We start from the raw sequence: 19849 nt of genomic DNA on the forward strand, positions 1-19849 counted from the left end.
TTTACTGTTTTAAATTGTGATGAAAGGGGATGTGCTCCAGCTTTCCCCTCTTCTTTCTCTCCATTAGGGAGATAACAGAGTTTGGACATCACAATCAAATCTGGGCCTCCAATACTTTTTTTTAACTAGAGAATTTTGAAAAGCCCTCCAAACAAGGACCTTCAGACCATTTATAGCTGGATCTTAAACAAAACAGGAAGAGAAGTGTTGTTACCTCTCTTCTAAAACTGAGACACTTTGTGGTGTAAATGCATACTCTACAGTTACTTCTTTTTGTTTTGCTAGTTTAAAATTTTTCCTTTGCTTTATTTCTGTCAGCAGCCACTATGTCCCAGGAAAGGGACACCCGTAACCTTAATCCTTGATGTTACTCGGTATGACAGAGGATGATGGGAAGGGGTGTCTCACCAGGAGAAATGCCTCAGATTGAAGGAGGCCCAGTGGCAGCCGTCAGTTTGTGGTCCACACACCAACACATCCCTGCTTGACCCTTACAGGAAGTAGACCACAATAGACCAGGGCAGGCTCCCCTGGGGTTGGCAGAGGCTGTGTCCTCAGGGCTGGGCTTATCTCAGCGATAAGACTGGTGGTTTTTGACCCCACTGTCCTCTGTTTTCTGTATAGCAATCAAATCTTGTTAACCAGGGCTAAGCAGGGCTGCAGGTAGACTCTACAGTGCCCTTGTGGGAATTAGGAAGGGTTATCTCTCGGAGCAAATCCAGTGGCTGGATTCAGCCTGCTCGCCACCCTTTGTGTGCAGTGTGAGCTACTCACAGTCCGTACAAGGATGCTCAGTATCACAGCAGAGGTGTCTAGCCTTTCTCCTCCCTACTTGACATTTCTCTGTTGTGCGGCTTTCTCTTCCAGGGCCTTCATTTTCCTGAGTGACCTGATTACGCAATGCATACATTCAAACCAAGATGTTAATAGCGGTGGTTATTCCAGGCATGCAGTTGTATCCCCCCGGTGCTGTTTTCATTGTCCAGAATACTGTTTCCCGACTTGACATCTGCTAAAAATCCTATTCATTTCGCAAGACTTAACTCTAATATTAATTACTCTGTGGAGAAAAAAATCCTGACACTCTCATCTGAGTGAGTTTTCTTCTCTGAATGCTTGTAGTAGTTGATGTGCTCATCTGTTTTCTTACATGGCTTAATAAATATTTTCGTATCAGTCTCCCCTAATGGGAGATCCCCTTGAGATCAGAGGCAGTGTTACCCATTTTTATATTCCTGGCTCATGGTTTACTATTTAGACATAAAGAGGTGCTCAACAAATAAATATGAATCATGGTGTTGAATGAACTGATCAGTCAGACTTAGTACCCACCACGGTGCTTTTCGCTTGAATAGGGGACGCCTGGAGACTACTCATTAAAGCAGCTAATCAAAGCATAGACAGCCCAAAGGACAGAGCCCTCTTGGCTCTTTGCCTGGAGCCCAGTTGGTGTTTTGCATTCCATTTGTGGTTGGATCAGGAATTAGTAAGAATTGTGTAAAGAGTGGTTTTTATCCCTGTTTCTTGCTTTTTAGATTCCTTGAGCCTCAGAAGCAAGGGGAACTTCCAAATATATGCCAGGAAATATTTTGGTTTCCTGGACTTGAGTTAAATTTACAGCTTACATTCGCTCAGCAGTGCTATTGATCAGGAAACACTGTCTGTGAGAGCTAAAGAGATAAAGTGATAAACTACACAAGAGGTCAGACATCACCGCAGTCTTTGGTGACCAAAGAAGTCTTCATGGGAGTGGATTTTGAGCTGGATCTTGGAGATCTTGAATGATGAGTAGGGTTTCTATTTGTTCCTTCAACTGAGAAATAGTTATCTGCTGTGCTCCATTCTGTCCTAGGATATAAAGATACAAAGATGGCTCAGTCAGGAGTATGCTTGTATTAGTTCCAAACTTTTGAGGTGGTCCAGCCCCTAAAAGTAATAGAGTTCTTTGCCCAACCTCATGAAGTATTTTCCAAATTAACTCAAGATGACTAAATGGGCTAAGTAACGTATCAGCCAGGTTTCAGTGCAAACAAGAGGAAAGAGGTTCCGCGTGTTCAAAAAAGTTTTTTTTTTTAAATAAAAAAATTTGTTGGAGCAAGTTAGAGGGAGAATTTTATCAAATATCTCATCTTTCTGTATATGTGGAAAAAATTCTACCAAGAAGGGCACTGGGGCTGGAACACCAGGCAAAACAAATATTTTAAAAACTTACTGAAGATGAGTCATAAAAATAATCTTAAATTGAGGTGTAGAGGCTGTTCATCCAGTTCATCAACACGATTGGGTATGATGCTGTAGGTTTTGTTTTCAAAGCTCAGTTTTGTCTTTGAAGTTATACTGTGCCCATTTGAAGGCCACTTAGTTAGAGCCATTTCTGCTAAATGTGTTCATCGATTCTCGAGAGAAGTTCAGGCTGTGGGATTAAAAGTTACGTGGTACAAAGGCAACATCTTTAGAAAGAACCTAAATGTGGGCAAGATGTCAGCTTTGTCAGGGCAGTTCTGATGGGTCGAATTAGGTCCCAAGGAATGCTGTTTGAAGCGCGGGCCAATAGCTATCAAATCATCCTTCAACAAATTCAACCAGGATTGAAATTCAAGACTTATTTCAAGATAATAAAATGGCCAGACTTCCTTCTTCTCCCTTTTGGGATATTTTGGAAATACTCTAATCTCTTATTCCTGTTTCTTCGCCTGATGCTACCACCTGAAGTATATCCCAAGGAGCATTTCGTCTCTTTTAATCACGGCAGCATCAGAAGCACTCATTATGGGATGCTGGGGGGAGGAGGCATAGAAGAGAGCAAGAACCTTGGTTAAAAGGGAGCCTTTTGGATTTCTCAGTCAGGTCTTTATTTCTAATCCTAAGTAAAAACAGTCAATAAATGTCAGGGTGTTATAAGCACCCTTTGGCCAGAAACAAAGAAGTTAACGTAAAACACTGTCATCCTTCCAGAGTTTTTATCATCAGTTTGATGAACCATAGCTTAATTTCAATCATTAAGAAAATGATATCCTTTCATTGATCCCTACGTTTATGTTTATACTTGATGCAGTGAATGACATTTGCTTGGTGACACTGTAAAGGATGAACTTAGGCATACTGGCATTCAGAGAGAGGCAAGTCATCACACAGAGGGATATGAAGCGGCTTTGCATTTTCTGTTCAGAAGCATCAGTGGTGCTGGACATTTTCATGCAGTGCACTGAGTGATGCGTTCATGGCCTCCCAGCCCGCAGGGGACATAACACCTCCCTCCCTGAAGGTCTGACTGAGCCCCAACGTACCATTTCCATTCTCCCTGTCCTGGGAGATAAACAAAGGCCTGTGCTCGGGCCATCTTCCAAAAGACTCATATCTTGTCTCTGTTTAAAAAAAAAAATCAGCTCAGTCCACGAAGAGTCGCTTGTCTTTTGAAAACATCCCTGAAGGCCTTGAGTGCTTCTTTCCTATCTTTCTCTTGTCCAAATGGTTGCCATTTGAATTTCGCCACAGTAAAATTCATTTCCTGTTCGTGGCGCTGTCCAGATATACTTTATCACACTCACACGCCTGTCAAGTGATAGCGTGGGTTAGTTGAGAGCAGCAGGAAGTGGAAAGGAAATGAGAGACACAGTGTTTTGTAATCTCACAATCAGCGTTTGCTTTGAGAACAGCAGTTGGGAAGGGAGTCGTGCGACAGGCTGGATAAAAGCAGCGGCTTTGAGGAAGAATCCCATTGCTGCCTCTTCCTAACTGTGCGATCTCAGGCTCAGGGAAGTTACACAGCCACTGGTTTCGTCTTCTGCAAGGAGTGTGAGCGTGCGTGTGTGTGTGTGTGTGTGTGTGTGTGTGTGTTGCACTCAGCACAGTGGATGTAGAAACCCCTCCATAAATGGTAGTTATGTTAATATGAGTTAGGAGCTAAGAGGAATCACTGAAGGCATTTGTCACTGTGCTCATGGGCTGTGATGGCCCATTTCGGGTAGAGAAGGCACAGTCCCATCTGTAATTCATTCATTTAGCTCTTTAAATCCTTGGTGAGCTAAACCAAGGAATAAATCTAGATGTTAATTTAACAAATGTTCATCTGGGGAACACAAATATAAAAGATGTGGCAACAGTAGCAACCAGTCTAATGGGGGCATGACACATTGCGAGCAGCTACATCATAGGGCCTAACTCGTTCCAAGCCGGGGGTGTACAGTGTTGTGGTTTGGAAGTAGTCAGAGATTTCTTGCAAAAGGTGGCATTTGAGCTGGACATTGAAGAGTGGGGGAAATTCTGGGGAAGGGTATTTCAGGCAGAGGCTTAGTGTTTTTTTTTTTAACATCTTTATTGGAGTATAACTGTTTTTAGTTTTGTTTTTTGGTGTTTTATCTTTTTTTTTTTTTTTTTTTTTTTTGCGGTACGCAGGCCTCTCACTTGTGGGCTCTCCCGTTGCGGAGCACAGGCTCCAGACGTGCAGACCCAGCGGCCATGGCTCATGGGCCCAGCCGCTCCGCGGCATGTGGGATCTTCCCGGACGGGGGTACGAACCCGTGTCCCCTGCATCGGCAGGCGGATTCTCAACCACTGCGCCACCAGGGAAGCCCTAGAGGCTTAGTTTAATCCCCTACACTTACACACAAAATGCTGGTCGCTTCTTTTCTGTTCACTAGGGCCTGTGGTATTTTTTTTTTATTTTATAGATAACACATTAGTATCTTCTTGCTTTAAATAAAAACAGAGTTGTTTGCACTGGGCATGGACTTATTGAGTATAGGCTGCTGTTCTTCCCCACACGTAGGGAAGATACCATCATTGATGGGAAACTTGCATGAACCTGGCCAGGCCAGGGTCAAGCTCAGTGTATTCCATTCTAAGCAAGGGTTGTTAGTTACAAACTTGGTTAGGACTCAGGAGAGGGTTTCTCATGGCAGTTGACAAGTCCTTCAGTTCCTTTCCCTTTTTATAGTCTTGAGTTTTCAAAGTGAGTGTGGGACCCTTGTCAAGGTGGAAATTCTAGGGAAGAAGGTCGTTTTACCAAGACCGACTAGCTCTAGAGCATTGATGTCATCTCAGCTCGCGTTCTTCAGAATCCAGCAGCCTACCCATGGACACCTGAAACTTTGGGTGTAAGACACGTTTTGATTTTTTTTTAGTTCTTATCCTATTTAGGGCCAGCTGGAAACCAGAGCTGTAGGATGGTCTGTGGAAACGTACCTTTTCCTTCCACTACTCTGAGCTGATGTAGAGAGGGCTGAGAATGCTGATGAACTACTGAAACTCGGACCATGCCTTTTTCTGCAGGGCAGGCATCACGTCACCTGGAACTAGAAGAACTGAGTATCTGGAAAAATGTCAGCCTAGATTCAAGGAATGGGCCTGCCCAGTCTCTAAACTCAGAGTTCTTGTATTCTGACCCTTTTGAGGGTCCCAACATGTAGCTGCTGAATTATTTCTTTATGCCTGTATCTGTTTCCAATTTATTTAATCTGTTCAGTGGTGTAATCTTACCCCCTGTCCACCCACCCCCTTGTGAGAAGATTCCAGCAAATGAGGCCTTGCTTGTGAATGAGCTTTTCAGATTCTGATGCTTTAGGCAAAAAGGAAGCAGTTCTAGGAAGTACTTTCCGAATGGTGAACAACTGTACAATATAAGGTGCTTTTAGCATTATCAGACCATCTCATTTGCTCACTAGGAGGGAAGAGTTTAAAAAAAAAAAAAAGCTTGGGACTTCCCTGGTGGTGCAGTGGTTAAGAATCCACCTGCCAATGTAGGGGACACGGGTTCGTGTCCCACATGCCATGGAGACACGAACATGCCACAGAGCAACTAAGCCTGTGCGCCACAACTACTGAGCCTGTGCGCTAGAGCCCACGAACCACAACTACTGAAGGCGGTGCGCCTAGAGCCTGTGCTCCGCAACAAGAGAAGCCACCACAATGAGAAGCCCACGCACCGCAAGAAAGAGCGGCCCCCGCTTGCCGCAACTAGAGAAAGCTCGCACATAGCAACGAAGACCCAACACAGCCAAAAATAAGTAAATAAATTTATTTTTTTAAAAAAGGCTTTTAAGCAAACTTTTAAAACTATGTACATATTTGACCTGGATTTGTTTTCTTTTGCTTTTTCTCTGTATTGCCAATGTGTAGTTGAATAGAACAGTTGAAAAGGAGAATCTGTAGAAAAGAGAGTGATTGTGATTCTTTGCAGGATGTGTTGTGATAGCCCTGATCTTAGATGGTGCAGACCGACATGTTGCCATCAGTACACACACACACACGCACGCACGCACGCACTTACTGCTCTGCCCTGTGCAGGTCTACATACCTTTTCAGCTTTTCAGAAGTTAGGAGCTTTTAGGGAGGGCATTTGGTTCATACAAAATACAGTTTCAGCTTCCACCTCTGTAACTGGAGGCAATAACACTGCCTTGACCTCATAGTTTTTTTGTGATTCTACAGGAATCATATCTCTGAAAATAGAACAAAATAAAGTGTTAACCAGATACAGAATTATAACACATCTGCTATTAAAGAGTTTAAGGAATATTTTCCTGCAAATGAATCTAGGACAAAATTTGAAACTGGGCATCAGGCTTATATGTGTGACTCTCTCTCCTTCCCTAATGGACCTACCTTCCCCCGCCACTTCTTGCCATCTCCCTGCCCCAGCTCCCTAGTACTTTTTCCTAGGAGGAATAATTGATGATTGAAACTTAGCCCAGCCCAGGGAGAAAAGTGTGCATGCCTTGTGAGATGTGGACTTTCTCATGATTAAATACCTGATTTAAAAAAATTTTTTATTGAAGTATAGTTGATTTACAATGTTGTATTAATTTCTGCTGTACAGCAAAGTGATTCAGTTTTATATATATATATATATATATATATATATATATATTCTTTTTCATATTCTTTTCCTTTATGGTTTATCAGAGGATATTGAATATAGTTCCCTGTGCTATACAGTAGGACCTTGTGTGATTTTTGTTCAATTAAAATTATTAATCAAACGCCTGCTTATATCCAATGCTAAGCCAGGCACAGTCCAGTCATGGGCTCTGTCTCACAGGGCTTGTACTTCAGAAAGGGCAATAAAGTAAAAATACAAAGTATTATACTACAATATACTGTAGTGTTAGTGTTATCGCAGGGACATGCCTTAGCAAATACAGCTTATGAGAGTTGAGAAAGAGGAAGAAAAATTATTTCTAATACCGAAGAATCAAGGAAGAATTTATGAAGGGCTTAGGATGGGTAAAGCTTAGATCAGGAATTGCAAATTCAAATGCCTTTGGAATGCCCAGCCGTTAACCTAATGAGTAAATCAGACTGGTGTAACACTATAGGGAGTGGTGGTGACAGGAGTAAATGGGAGAAAGTTTGTCTCTCCTAAAGTTTTGGCCGCTGCTCAGGCCAACCCAATGGTTTCCACCCAACAACGTAGGCCCAAAGTGGCCAGATCTTATGTTTTATGAGAATGTAGAAATCCGCTCTTGGGTGAAATCTCCCCATTTTTTACAACTGATAAAAACAAGCTAAGATTCCATGCAAGTAAACATGAACACACACACACGCACACACACGCACACATATATTTAAATGTTGGGGGATGGATTGAAGCACCCCAGGCAGAGAGAGCAAAGTGTTGTACGGGAACAGGAAACTCGGGTGGTTTGCATGAAGCTGGAACACTGAGTGCATGAAGGTCTTTGTGGCAGATCTACTTGGAAAGCAGGTCAGAGGACATCGCATATCAGATAGGAAGGTTGAACCTTATCCTCTTGGGATGTGGAGTCACTGAAAGTTTTTGAGTGAGGGAAAGGAATTACCAGAGAGTGGAATAATCTGATCCACTACAGAGATGCATTAAATCAGAGAGAGCAAGGCACTGTGCCTACTATATTATATACCACTGTGCCACCTGTTTTCTACAGATTATGCCATCTCACCCTAACAAGCTAAGGTAGAGGTAGATGTTGCTAGTTATGTTTGCTTAACACATGAGCAAATGGAGGCTTCCAAGAGTCCCCCAAGATCATAGCTAGGGAAGGGAGGGGTCAGGATTTGAATCCAGAGACATTTGATTCTAAAGCCTGCATAATTAGCCTCTCTGGTGTATCCAGATTTAGAGAGAGAGAAAGAGAGGGAGAGAGAGAGAGAGGTCTATTATTTCTTTTAATCTACTACCTTTATCTTCCTGTCACGTCACCAGATAATCAAAGATCGAACGCAAAGATGGAGCAACCAGTAGTCAGTTCACCCAGAACGGCTGAAATTGTTAGGAAGCAATTTGCTGTAAGAGGGAGAGCTCTGGCTGCGGGAAGAGCATGATAAGTACAGTTCTCCTTGGAAACAGTGGGTGATTATCCTGAAAGTGCAGGATTTCACTGCAACATCTACCTTCCTGGAGGGTGAGGCACATCTCCTAAAGCATGTTGACATTGTCATTCATTGTCCATCGCTATATATGAGATAACTAAGTCTACTGATTCCTTCTAGGTTGTGACCCATGTTTCCTGTTCCTTGGGAGGAATGTGGACTCTCCCACCCCAAAGCCAGGTCTGGCATGTGGTCCACACTCCTGACCTGTGGCGGTAGTGATTTCAAACATCACTACATTCAAATATGCTTAAGGTGTACGACATGTCATTCTTACTTATTTGTATACCTGGCTTTGTGGTTTTCTAATCAGAAAAGTGAATAAGGTAAAGTTTAAGATCCACTTAAGTTCTGGAATTTCTTAGTTCTTTGAACATGAGCTGACAACTGTCAGTAGACCTATGGGACAGTTGGACAGAACATATGAAATCAGGCTGTCATGCAAAACGTGGGACATCTGGTCGCCATGCCATTTCTCCAGCAAAGAAAGAGGGACAGTTTCAGGGCTCATGGAAAACATGAAATTGTGCTTGCCATCTGTGTCTTTAGATCACTTTGGTTTTGTTGGAATCTTACGGGTATTCCCTCAACAATGTGCACACACCAGTTTCCTTCAGTGCAAAGCCTGAGCTCAGAAACTTTATTTTGCAGGGAGAAATTGCTTAGTAACTGACTACCAAGGGTTAGGAAAATGATGGGAAGTTTGGCTGAGTTTAAACTTGACATTGTACTGGTTTCCTTATTCTTAAGCATTGGTTTTCTCATCATTTTGGAGGAGAAAGACATGATTATACTCTTACTTAGTGTTTCCCTGACTATAAAAGACATAAGTTGCAAAACATCATTTTAGGACGTTAAGTTCTCGGTACTGAAGGCAGTAACTGATGGTCACACTTAATTAAAATCCTAGAGACTATGCCTTCGCTGGCAACTCCAACCATCAGTGTTGCTTTAGGTAAGCTAGTTCATACAGTGTGTACTGACTGAAGGTTATAACCCAAGCAGAGAGGAAAAAGGCAATATCCAGCCACCCTCAGTGCTTTCTCCACCCTGGACGAACAAACACCATATTCCCCTTTCGACAAAATCTATAAAGGCAGAGCTGACCCATGCTATGGCTCTTGAGAATGATATGCAAGGAATGCCTGAACACCAAGATGATACATTGAACAAGGAGTGTTCTTTGCTCTTCCAGGAACCTTGACTTCCTAATAAAACCCCAGCTCGCTTGACTTTGTGTACATAAAATTTCGAGGTCAAAGTCGAATGAATTGGCAATACTAGCAGTGTAAGGCAGAGGCAGTCAAATAGCTTTGCTCTGAAAAGGCTCAGGGAAATAAAGTGGCCTGGCCGATAAGAAAGTTAGACTGTTCCCACAATTAATTATTTGCTCATCGGGCCAGCAGGGCTTGCGGGAAATGCACCTGTGAAAACTAATGGCAGGTTTTGGTAAACTCACCCTAAAAGTTACTGAACTAAATAGTTTCCTGGGGCATCCAAGGGTTCTGTGATTCTGAACTTGATTTTTTTCAAATATGTTGCAATCTGTATGAAAACGGAAAACAATGAAGATGCCTTTGAAGGCTGCCTCCAAAAGCTCTCTTTTTTGGCCCTGCTGCCATTTTGCTTTTCTTTCTTTCTTTTTTTTTCTTTTTCATTTTGCTTTCCTTAATGTGATTAACATGCGAACCCCCACTGTGTTCCTGGGAACTTTTAGGCAGTGGCTGAGACGAGACTGAAGCCAATATGAAGAACTGACCATGCGTCTAACAGCTCAGAGCAACACAGTGTCAGTACATTGGTGGAGTGGAGAAAGCTGTTAATTCTGTCTGGGGACAACAGAGGACTTCCTGGGGCTGAGGTGATCTCTGACTTAGATTCAGGCTTGACAGTAGGAGGCTGTCACCCCAGAAAGAAGGGTAGTTACCGGCTTTCATGCTGTATGTGCTAAACAATGCTCTAACTTGGGTTTTTATATTTAATACATTTTCCTGACTCTGCAGACTTATCTTGCTTCTGTGGCCTCTGATTAAATGCTTTAGTTAAACTTTCCGTATTTTATTCTTATCCTTTTTTTCATTCAGCCCTCAGACACTCATTAAGCATCTGTTTGTCTGGCTTCCTTGTTCCTGGGGAAAGCACTGTACCAAACATAAAATTCTTACATATTTCCTTAGTCATTCTCGCATCATGGCCAAGACATCACCAACTCCTGCTTGCTACTTTATGTTCCCCATTCATTCAGAATGCAATGATGAAAAATAGAAAGCATTTTATTGTTTGAGGTTCTGTGGTTACAAGCAACAGACACCCACTAACTTAAGCAAGTAAAGGAATTCATTGAAGGGGTAGGGAGTGTGATAGATAGATTAATGGCCTCCCAAAGTTGTTCATATCCTAATTCCTGAAACTTGTCAGTATGGGTTTTTTAAAATTAATTTTTATTGGAGTATAGTTGCTTTACAGTGTTGTGTTAGTTTCTGCTGTACAGCAAAGTGAATCAGCTATACATATACATATATCCCCTAACCTGTCAGTATGTTACCTTACATGGCAAAAGGGACTTTAAGATGGATTAAGGATCTTGAAATGGGGAGAGTAGCCTAGATTATCCAGATGGGTCCAATGTCATCACAGGGGCCTTACAGAGGGAGGCAGCAGGGTCACTCAGAGAAGGAGACATGATGACAGAAGCAGAGGTCAGAGGGATGCCATTGCCAGAAGGAGGCCACAAGTCAAGGAACGCAGTAATCTCTAGAAGCTGGAAACAGCAAGGTACAAATTCTTCTCTAGAGCCTCCAGAAGAAATGCAGACTTGTCAACCTTTTGATTTTAGGACTTCTGACCTCTAGCACTGTGAGAGGATAAATTTGTATGTGTGTGCGTTTTTTGAGGTGAAGTTTACATAACATAAAATTAACCATTTAAAAATGAACAATTCAATGGCATGTAGTATATTTTCAAAGTTGTACAACCACTAATTTGTCTAGTTCCAAAACATTTTCATTACCCCTAAAGGAAACCTTGTACCTATTCAGGAGATGCTTCTCATACCTCTGGTTCCCCCTTCCCCTGGTAACCACCAATCTGTGTTCTGCTCTGTGGATTAATCTGTTCTGGGCAGTTCACATAAATGGAATCATATAATATGTGACCTTTTGTATCTTGCGTCTTTCACTTACCAGAATGTTTTTGAGGTTCATCCATGTTGTAGCCCATCTCACCTTCATTTCTTTTTGTGGCTGAATAATATTCCATTGTGTGGATGTACCACAGTTTGTTTATCCATTCGTCTGTTGATGGACATTTGGGCTGTCTTGACGTTTTGGTTATTGTGACTAGTGCTGCTGTGAATATGCATGTACATGTCTTTACTTGAGTACCTGTTTCCAAGTCTTTTGGATATAAACCTAGGATTGAAATTGCTGGATTGTGTGGTAACTATATGTTTAACTTTTAACTGCCAAACTGTTTTCCTTAGCAACGGAATCATTCTATACTCCCATCAGCAATATACAAGGGTTCCAATTTCTCCACATCCTTCTCAATACTTATTAATTTCACTTTTCCTTTTAAAAAACAACCATAGCTATCCTAGTGGGAATGGATGCTATCTCACTGTGGTTTTGAGTTGCATGTCCTAATGACTAATTATGTTGAGCACCAATTGTCATGTGCTTGTTGATCGTTTGTATATCTTATTTGGAGAAACGTCTATTCAAGTCCTTGGCCCATTTTTTAATTGGGTTTTTGGTTTCCCCAAGTTGTGGAAAAGATGCTCTGGGATTCTGGGTCATAGGAATTAATGGATGGTCTATTTGAGTCATTTCTTTTAAGATGTATCTATTCGAATTTCTTTCAATTCTCAGGTCCTTGATTTAAGAGGGGGACAGGGGCTGGTATAGCCTGAGGAATGTTCAGTCCCTAGGTTGGTCAGAAGAAAGCAGACTTCCTTGATTGCTAGTACCACTAAGCCTGCATGTAAATGAAATAGAAGTGCTATCACCAGAAGAAAGGTGAATGGATGCTGGAAAGGCAAAAAATGAAAGGGATCCACATAGACATACAAAGTAGGTAATACTGAAGAAAAACAATAAAACAAACAAACAAACCCTAACGTGATAGAGACTTTAAAGCTCTGATAGTCCAAGAGATAAATCTGGAATTATAAAATGTGGAAGATGTAGCAGAAGACAAGCACCAGTAAAAAAAAAAAAAAAATAGAGGGTTCAGTGGATAGACGACATCACAAACTCCATCATTTTGGGCAAACTATCTGGGAAAAAGGAGGTGATGATCCTGTTTGTTCTGCACTGGTCATACCCCACTTCAGATGAGCAACTCCATTTTGTGTCACTACCTTGAGGGTCACACAGGCAAAGTAGAGCATGTTCAGAGATGAGAGGCCCGGGGAGTGGAATCATGCCATTGGAGTAATGGTCAGAGTAAATGGCATGTTTAGCTGAATAAGATTCTGGGCAAGAGGATATAGGCCATGATGAATGTACTCGAAATGGGGAGGATCAAGACCAAGATCTCAGTACCTGAAGAAAATGGAAGTCTATTTCCCACTCACATCACAATTCCGGTAGGTCTGTGATGGTAAGAAGTGAGTTCAGCTTCGTGGACCACCTTCCTCCAGACCTTTGCCTCCTCATGCAGTTAGGGAAGAGGGGAAAAGAGTGAGGAGCGCGCACGTGTGTGTGTGTAAGGGGTGGGGGGGCGCGCGCGTTCTTGGACCACGCTCAGCTGCTCTGCACAGCACTGCTCACATTCCGTGGTCTAAAACTCATTTACATGCATACGCCTACTGCAAGGAATGCTGGGAAATGTAGTCTTATTCAGAAAGAAATGGTGACATGGCCGTTAGTGAGCAAGATCACTTTCCCAAGGCCATGCATAGTGGGCCTACAGCTCTGGGAAAGCAAGATTGATTAGTTATTGACACCCCCAGGAGGAAAAAAAGGAGGAAGCAAGCAGGAAAACTGCCTTTGCTCTTTCGTTCTCATTAGCTCGGCCTCTTCATCTCCTTTTCTTGCCATTTCTTTCGCTTTTCCTTCCCCTTTACAGATTTTAACATTGTGTTGACTCTGACTTCATGACTTGTGAAACTTGCTCTTCCTTTCCTGCCTCTTTGATTAATTTTATTAATTATGATTAATTTTATCAATGAATTCTGACTGCAGTTAAAGGTTTTATACTACACACAGTGGGTAGAACAAATTAATGGCTCATGGTCCAAATGTGCCTTGAAGTCTTGGCAAGTTAAGGGTGTGTATGTATCTCTGTGTGTGTGTGTGTGTGTGTGTGTGTGTGCACGTGCATGCACCTGTTTAAACATTGTGTAATATCCAATAAAATTTGAGAATTTTTTTTTTTTTTTTTCACGGTACGCAGGCCTCTCTCTGTTGTGGTCTCTCCTGTTGCGGAGCACAGGCTCTGGACGCGCAGGCTCAGCGGCCATGGCTCACGGGCCCAACCGCTCCGCAGCATGTGGGATCTTCCTGGACCGGGGTATGAACCCGTGTCCCCTGCATCGGCAGGCGGACTCTCAACCACTGCGCCACCAGGGAAGCCCCAAGATGTATTTTTCCCTTGCAATATCATAAAATCTGGCAGCTCTGGGTCTGCATGCCCATATGGGCAAAGAATAGGAAGAATAGAAGGCATGCGTTCTCCATGCTGCCACAGTCTCTACTAATCCTTATTACTTCTTAATGCTAAGACATACAGTCAGTTTCCACTTATTATCACATTTGTGTGTGTGTGTGTGTTTTTAAAAATACTCTTCTCTCTGTATGATTTTGTGACCCCTTCCTGACTGCTGTGGGCATTTGAGTTTGGGATCACTGGCTTTTCCTACTGCTACTTCATCTGAAACATAGGTTAGAGTGAAGGGTGGAGGGGATCACAACACCAGAGACAAAGTAGGATGAGGGTAGGGGTTAGCCAAGGATGCCAGCATATTTATTCCATAGTGCAGGGGAGGCCAGCTGATAGTATAGAGCAGTGGTCTCCAAATCTTGATTGTACACCTAATCAGAAAAATAATACTTGCATACGTACCCATCAAAGTAGGAATTATTACCTAAAAATTATATGCACATACTCCTGTTATTTCCAGATGCAATATACTCTCAAGATCATAATTAAAGGACTTCCCTGGTAGCACAGTGGTTAAGAATCTGCCTGCCAATGCAGGGGACACGGGTTCAAGTCCTGGCCCGGGAAGATCCCACACGTCGCGGACCAACTAAGCCTATGTGCCACAACTACTGAGCCTGTGCTCTAGAGCCCACGAGCCACAACTACTGAAGCCCGTGCGCCTCGAGCCTGTGCTCCACAACAAGAGAAGCCACCGCAATGAGAAGCCCGCGCACCGCAATGAAGAGTAGCCCCCACTCACCACTAGAGAAAGCCCGCACGCAGCAACGAAGACCCAACACAGCCAAAAATAAATAAATAAATTTATATATATATAAAAAGATCATAATTAAAGAAGGTTATATGTCCATATTCCAAATAACCTTCATTATAATTTTGGATTTCTGGCCCAACTTTTTGGTTGGCAGATGTAGATTCTTTTTTTTTTTTTTTTTTTTTTTTTTTTTGCGGTATGCGGGCCTATCACTGTTGTGGCCTCTCCCGTTGCGGAGCACAGGCTCCGGACGCGCAGGCTCAATGGCCATGGCTCATAGGCCCAGCTGCTTCGCGGCATGTGGGATCTTCCCGGACCAGGGCACGAACCCATGTCCCCTGAATCGGCAGGCGGACTCTCAACCACTGTGCCACCAGGGAAGACCGCAGATGTAGATTCTTAATGGCATCTTTAATTAGCAGTTTCTTGGCATTATTTAAGTCTCATACATTTTGTGAGGGTTAGTTTAATTGAAACTAGTTAATGCGTTCTGTAAATTCTGTGACATACACATTTCAGCATATGGCAGTGAGCTGAATGGGAATGAACAAGTTGGTTCACCTCTGACAACCCCATCTGAATTGCAGAATTTTATTTCCACCCTTTTCTTAGGATTCCTTTCATTCATCCTGATGGGAGGCCATTTGACAGATGAAGATACCTGTGTTTGTTTAGATTTAAAATTTTAGGTAAAATTAACATAAATAGAATTCTAATACTTCCTGTGGATCAGTGGAACATCCTGTTTGTTTGTCCCCTGGATGACCCACTTTGGGTCTACTGGTAGAGGGGTAGAGCCTTGCTATTCAAGGAGAGGTCCCCAGAACAGCACTGGCATCACCTGGGAGCAAGTTAGAAATCTGACTCTCAGACTGCCCTCTCACACAGACGTAATGAGTCAGAATCTGCATTTTAACAAGAATCCCAGGAGATTTGTATGCATAGAAAAGTTTTAGAAACATTAATTAATGGGACAACCAAGGATCTGTGTGTGTGCGGGAGAGGATGTTAGGGGGCAGGAGGCATGTAGAGGAGATAATAGGATCTCATCATAACCTTTTTAGACACTAGACACAGTAGTGAGGATGTTCAGCCTCTTCCCAGACCCATACTCAGAAGTGTGTCAGTTGACCATACTTCTCAAGACAGTCTACAGATACAGTGCAATCCCTATCAAATTACCAATGGCATTTTTCACAGAACTAGAACAAATAATTTTAAAACTTGTATGGAAACACAAAAAGTCCCTGAATAGCCAAAACAATTTTGAGAAAGAAGAATGGAGCTGGAGGAATCATACTTCCTGACTTCAGACTATACTACAAAGCTGCAGTCATCAAAACAGTATGATAGTGGCACAGAAACAGAGGCATAGATCAATGGAACAGGATAGAAAGCCCAGAAATAAACCCACACACCTATAATCAATTAATCTATGACAAAGGAGGCAAGAATATACAATGGAGAAAAGACAGTCTCTTCAATAAGTGGTGCTGGGAAAACTGGACAGCTCCATACAAAAGAATGAAATTAGAACATTCTCTAATATCATATACAAAAATAAACTCAAAATTGTAAATGTTAGACCGGATACTATAAAACTTCTGAAGGAAAGCATCGGCAGAACACTCTGTGACATAATTCGCAGCAATATCTTTTTGGATCCATCTCCAAGTATAATGGAGATAAAAACAGAAATAAACAAATGGGACCTAATTAAACTTAAAAGCCTTTGCACAGCAAAGGAAACCATAAACAAAAGAAAAATACAACCTACAGAATGGGAGAAAATATTTGCAACTGGTGCTACCGAGAAGGATTAATCTCCAAAATATACAAACAGCTCATACAGCTCAATATAAAAAAAAACCCCAAACTCCATCAGAAAATGGGCAGAAAACCTAAATAGACATTTCTCCAAAGAATACATACAGATGGCCAAAAGGCATATGAAAAGATGTTCAACAACGCTAGAAATGCAAATTAAAACTACAGTGAGATATCACCTCACACCAGTCAGAATGGCCATCATCAAAAAGTCTGCAAATAATAAATGCTGGAGAGGGTGTGGAGAAAAGGGAACCCTCTTGAACTGTTGGTGGGAATGTCAATTGATACAGCCACTGTGGAGAACAGTATGGAGGCTCCTTAAAAAAGTAAAAATAGAACTACCGTATGATCCTTCAATCCAACTCCTGGGCATATATCTGGAGAAAATCATAATTGGGGGAGAATGAATATAGGTATATGCATGGCTGAGTTGCTTTGCTGTGCACCTGAAACTATCACAACATTGTTAATCGGCTATACTCCAATATAAAATAAAAGAATTAAAAAAAAAGATACATGCACCCCAGTGTTCATGGCGGTACTGTTTACAGTAGTCAAGACATGAAAGCAACCTAAATGTCCATCAACAGATGAATGGATAAAGAAGATGTGGTATATATATACAATGGAATACTACTCAGCCATAAAAGGTACGAAATAATGCTGTTTGCAGCAACATGGGTAGGTCTAGAGATTATTATACTAAATGAAGTAAGTCAGAGAAAGACAAATACCATATGATATCACTTACATGTGGAATCTAAAAACATGATACAAATGAACTTATTTACAAAACAAATAGAATCACAGACATAGAAAACAAACTTATTGTTACCAAAGGGGAAAGGTGGGAGGGGAGGGATAAATTAGGAATTTGGGAGTAACATATACACACTCCTATATATAAAATAGGTAAACAACAAGGATCTACTGTATAGCACAGGGAACTCTACTCAATATTTTAGAATAACCTATATGGGAAAAGAGTCTGAAAAGGAATGGATATATGTATATGTATAACTGAATCACTTTGCTGTTCACCTGAAACTAGCCCAACATTGTAAATCAACTGTTCTTCAATTAAAAAATGTAAAAAAAAATTTTAAGAAGTGGGTCAGTTGGAGCTACATAGAACTATGATGAAAAGATTTTTAAAAATCTTCAACTCCTCAACCAACATGAAGATAAAGCAAAAACAATTAAAATCCCAAACAAAAGTTTACTGGAATTTCATGAACTTACAGAGAAAGCATTTGTTTTGGAATCTGGAGTCAGAGGAATCCAGATCCCTCCAAGGGTGTTGTTGTTTGTTGTTGCCAAAGCGTCCACATTTCCCAGCTGCCTGCAATTTATCTGCCTTGTTAGCTGGAGGGCTAATGACCTCAGGAGTACATTTAATGCTTTCTATCTCCCTTGGCTCTTTTCTTTCTTCCTGTCCCTCCAAACTTGAACTCCGTGTTTAAGGCCTTGCCTCCTTTTCCTGAGCAGATTCAAAAAACAAAGGCTTTGCTGTCTCCTACTTTGTTTGGGAATTAGGGCAGTTGGAGACGTGGTAAAGCTCTTGCTTACCCCAGGACACCTAAGCCTTGGACCCGTGGGGCTGCGGGAAAGTCTCCGCTCATCCTTCTGTATGCAGTGTGACCAAAACACATGTCAAACCTGTGAGCGGAGGAGGAGTGGGAAAGATTGGTCAAGTTGTAGAGGGCAGCGGTGAAGGTGGGAATATAGTGGGTGAGTGACTGACCACAGTGGAGGGAAAGTGCAGCACGGAGGGCCTGCTGAGACTGTAAACTATAACTGAATAGCAGCACACATCTCAAATATACTGTAGTTGCTTTGGGGCTTTCACGTACAGAGTAGGATTAATTTAGGGTTGGTAGCTTTGGGTACCCTGGGTGGAGAAACACTGGAAGGTGAAAATAAAGTGCTGGTGAAAGGGAATTAAAATGATAGGACACGTGATCCAGGCTGTGTAGAAAAGAAAATGAAGCCAGGAGGAAAAATACTTTGAGGCACAGTGAGGGCTTCAAGGACAACAAAGTATAGATGAGCTTCAAGGAGTTGAGTTGATCTGAAGTTGTGATCAGAGAGTAGGATGTAGAATTGACGATTTCACAAATGGAAGGTCCCATCTGGGGTCCCAGATTTTTCCTGCACCTCTTCTTCTTTGAATTAAGCTTGGCCTGTCCCCTGGTGAATTTAAGGCAGCAGATGAGATCCATTAACAGATGAAATTGGGTGATGGGAGATTATAACAAGCATACACAGGAGTATGGGGTCAGCGCTGTTTCTTCCAGAGATTCAGGAACCTTGGGGCCTAAGGATTCTGTGACTGGGCCAAACTGTGGGAACAGAACTTCCTGTCACTTGAGATTCAACTTCAGTGACCTGCCTTGTCCATCAAGCATTTATTTCCTAAAAGAGAGAACCTTATTGGGTCGATTTTGTCAATACCCAAACCAAAGTCTTTTGTGCCAAATCTCCTCTGAATGTGGATCTTCCTTATGTTTGGCCAATGTGTAGTTGTCTGCAACTAGGATTGGGTCCAGGGCAATCCTTTGTGGCAGAAAACACTTACAGCAGTTAGTATGCACAGGCCCATTGACTCGTGTTATTCACAACGACCTCACGAAGTAGTTAATGTTATTAACTTCACTTTACACCTGAGGAAACTGAGGCACAGAGAGGTTATATAACTTGCCCATGTGTACATAGCCTGGAAGTGGCAGTGCCAGCTTATCTGGCCGTGGAGTCTATGCTCTCAACTTCTGTATGTGGCTGCGTCTGAAAAGAAATGATTCCAAACATGTTTCTTAAAAGGTGACAGCAGCCTTCACAGTTTCCTCCCACAGCTTGTGCCGGTCTAGCAGATAACTAAGGCTTCTTGTGGTCTCTGTGATGTGGGTCCTTCTCCTCCCCCACTCCCACCCCACACGAAGTCTACAAGAACTGCAGGTGGATCTACTTATCTGGCGGTGACGTAATTTATCATTCAAACTGGGACAGTCTGAGAGTGAATGCGGGCACTGTTAATAGCCATGCTGGCACCACAGGCACAAACTAGGACTGCCCGGGGCAAAGCAGTAGATATGGACACTCTAGTTATATGATATGTATTACATGAGAATTGAAAGAATCCATACGTGGACCCATGATATTTCTGATCTGCCAGAGGAAGACAAAAATTCCAAATCCCAAAAGGCCTGATTGATAATAGGTGCATAATAGATTTTGAATGAATAAATGACTAGG

General features: G+C 42.2%; 1 protein-coding gene across 1 annotated transcript in view; it reads left to right on the plus strand.

The window, feature by feature from the left end:
- Positions 1-19849, plus strand: part of GNA14 (G protein subunit alpha 14) — a 200489-nt gene that overhangs the window by 29611 nt on the left and 151029 nt on the right. The window lies entirely within an intron of this gene.

The sequence above is a fragment of the Physeter macrocephalus genome, chromosome 9, assembly GCF_002837175.3.
Source record: "Physeter macrocephalus isolate SW-GA chromosome 9, ASM283717v5, whole genome shotgun sequence".
Classification (NCBI taxonomy): domain Eukaryota; kingdom Metazoa; phylum Chordata; class Mammalia; order Artiodactyla; family Physeteridae; genus Physeter; species Physeter macrocephalus.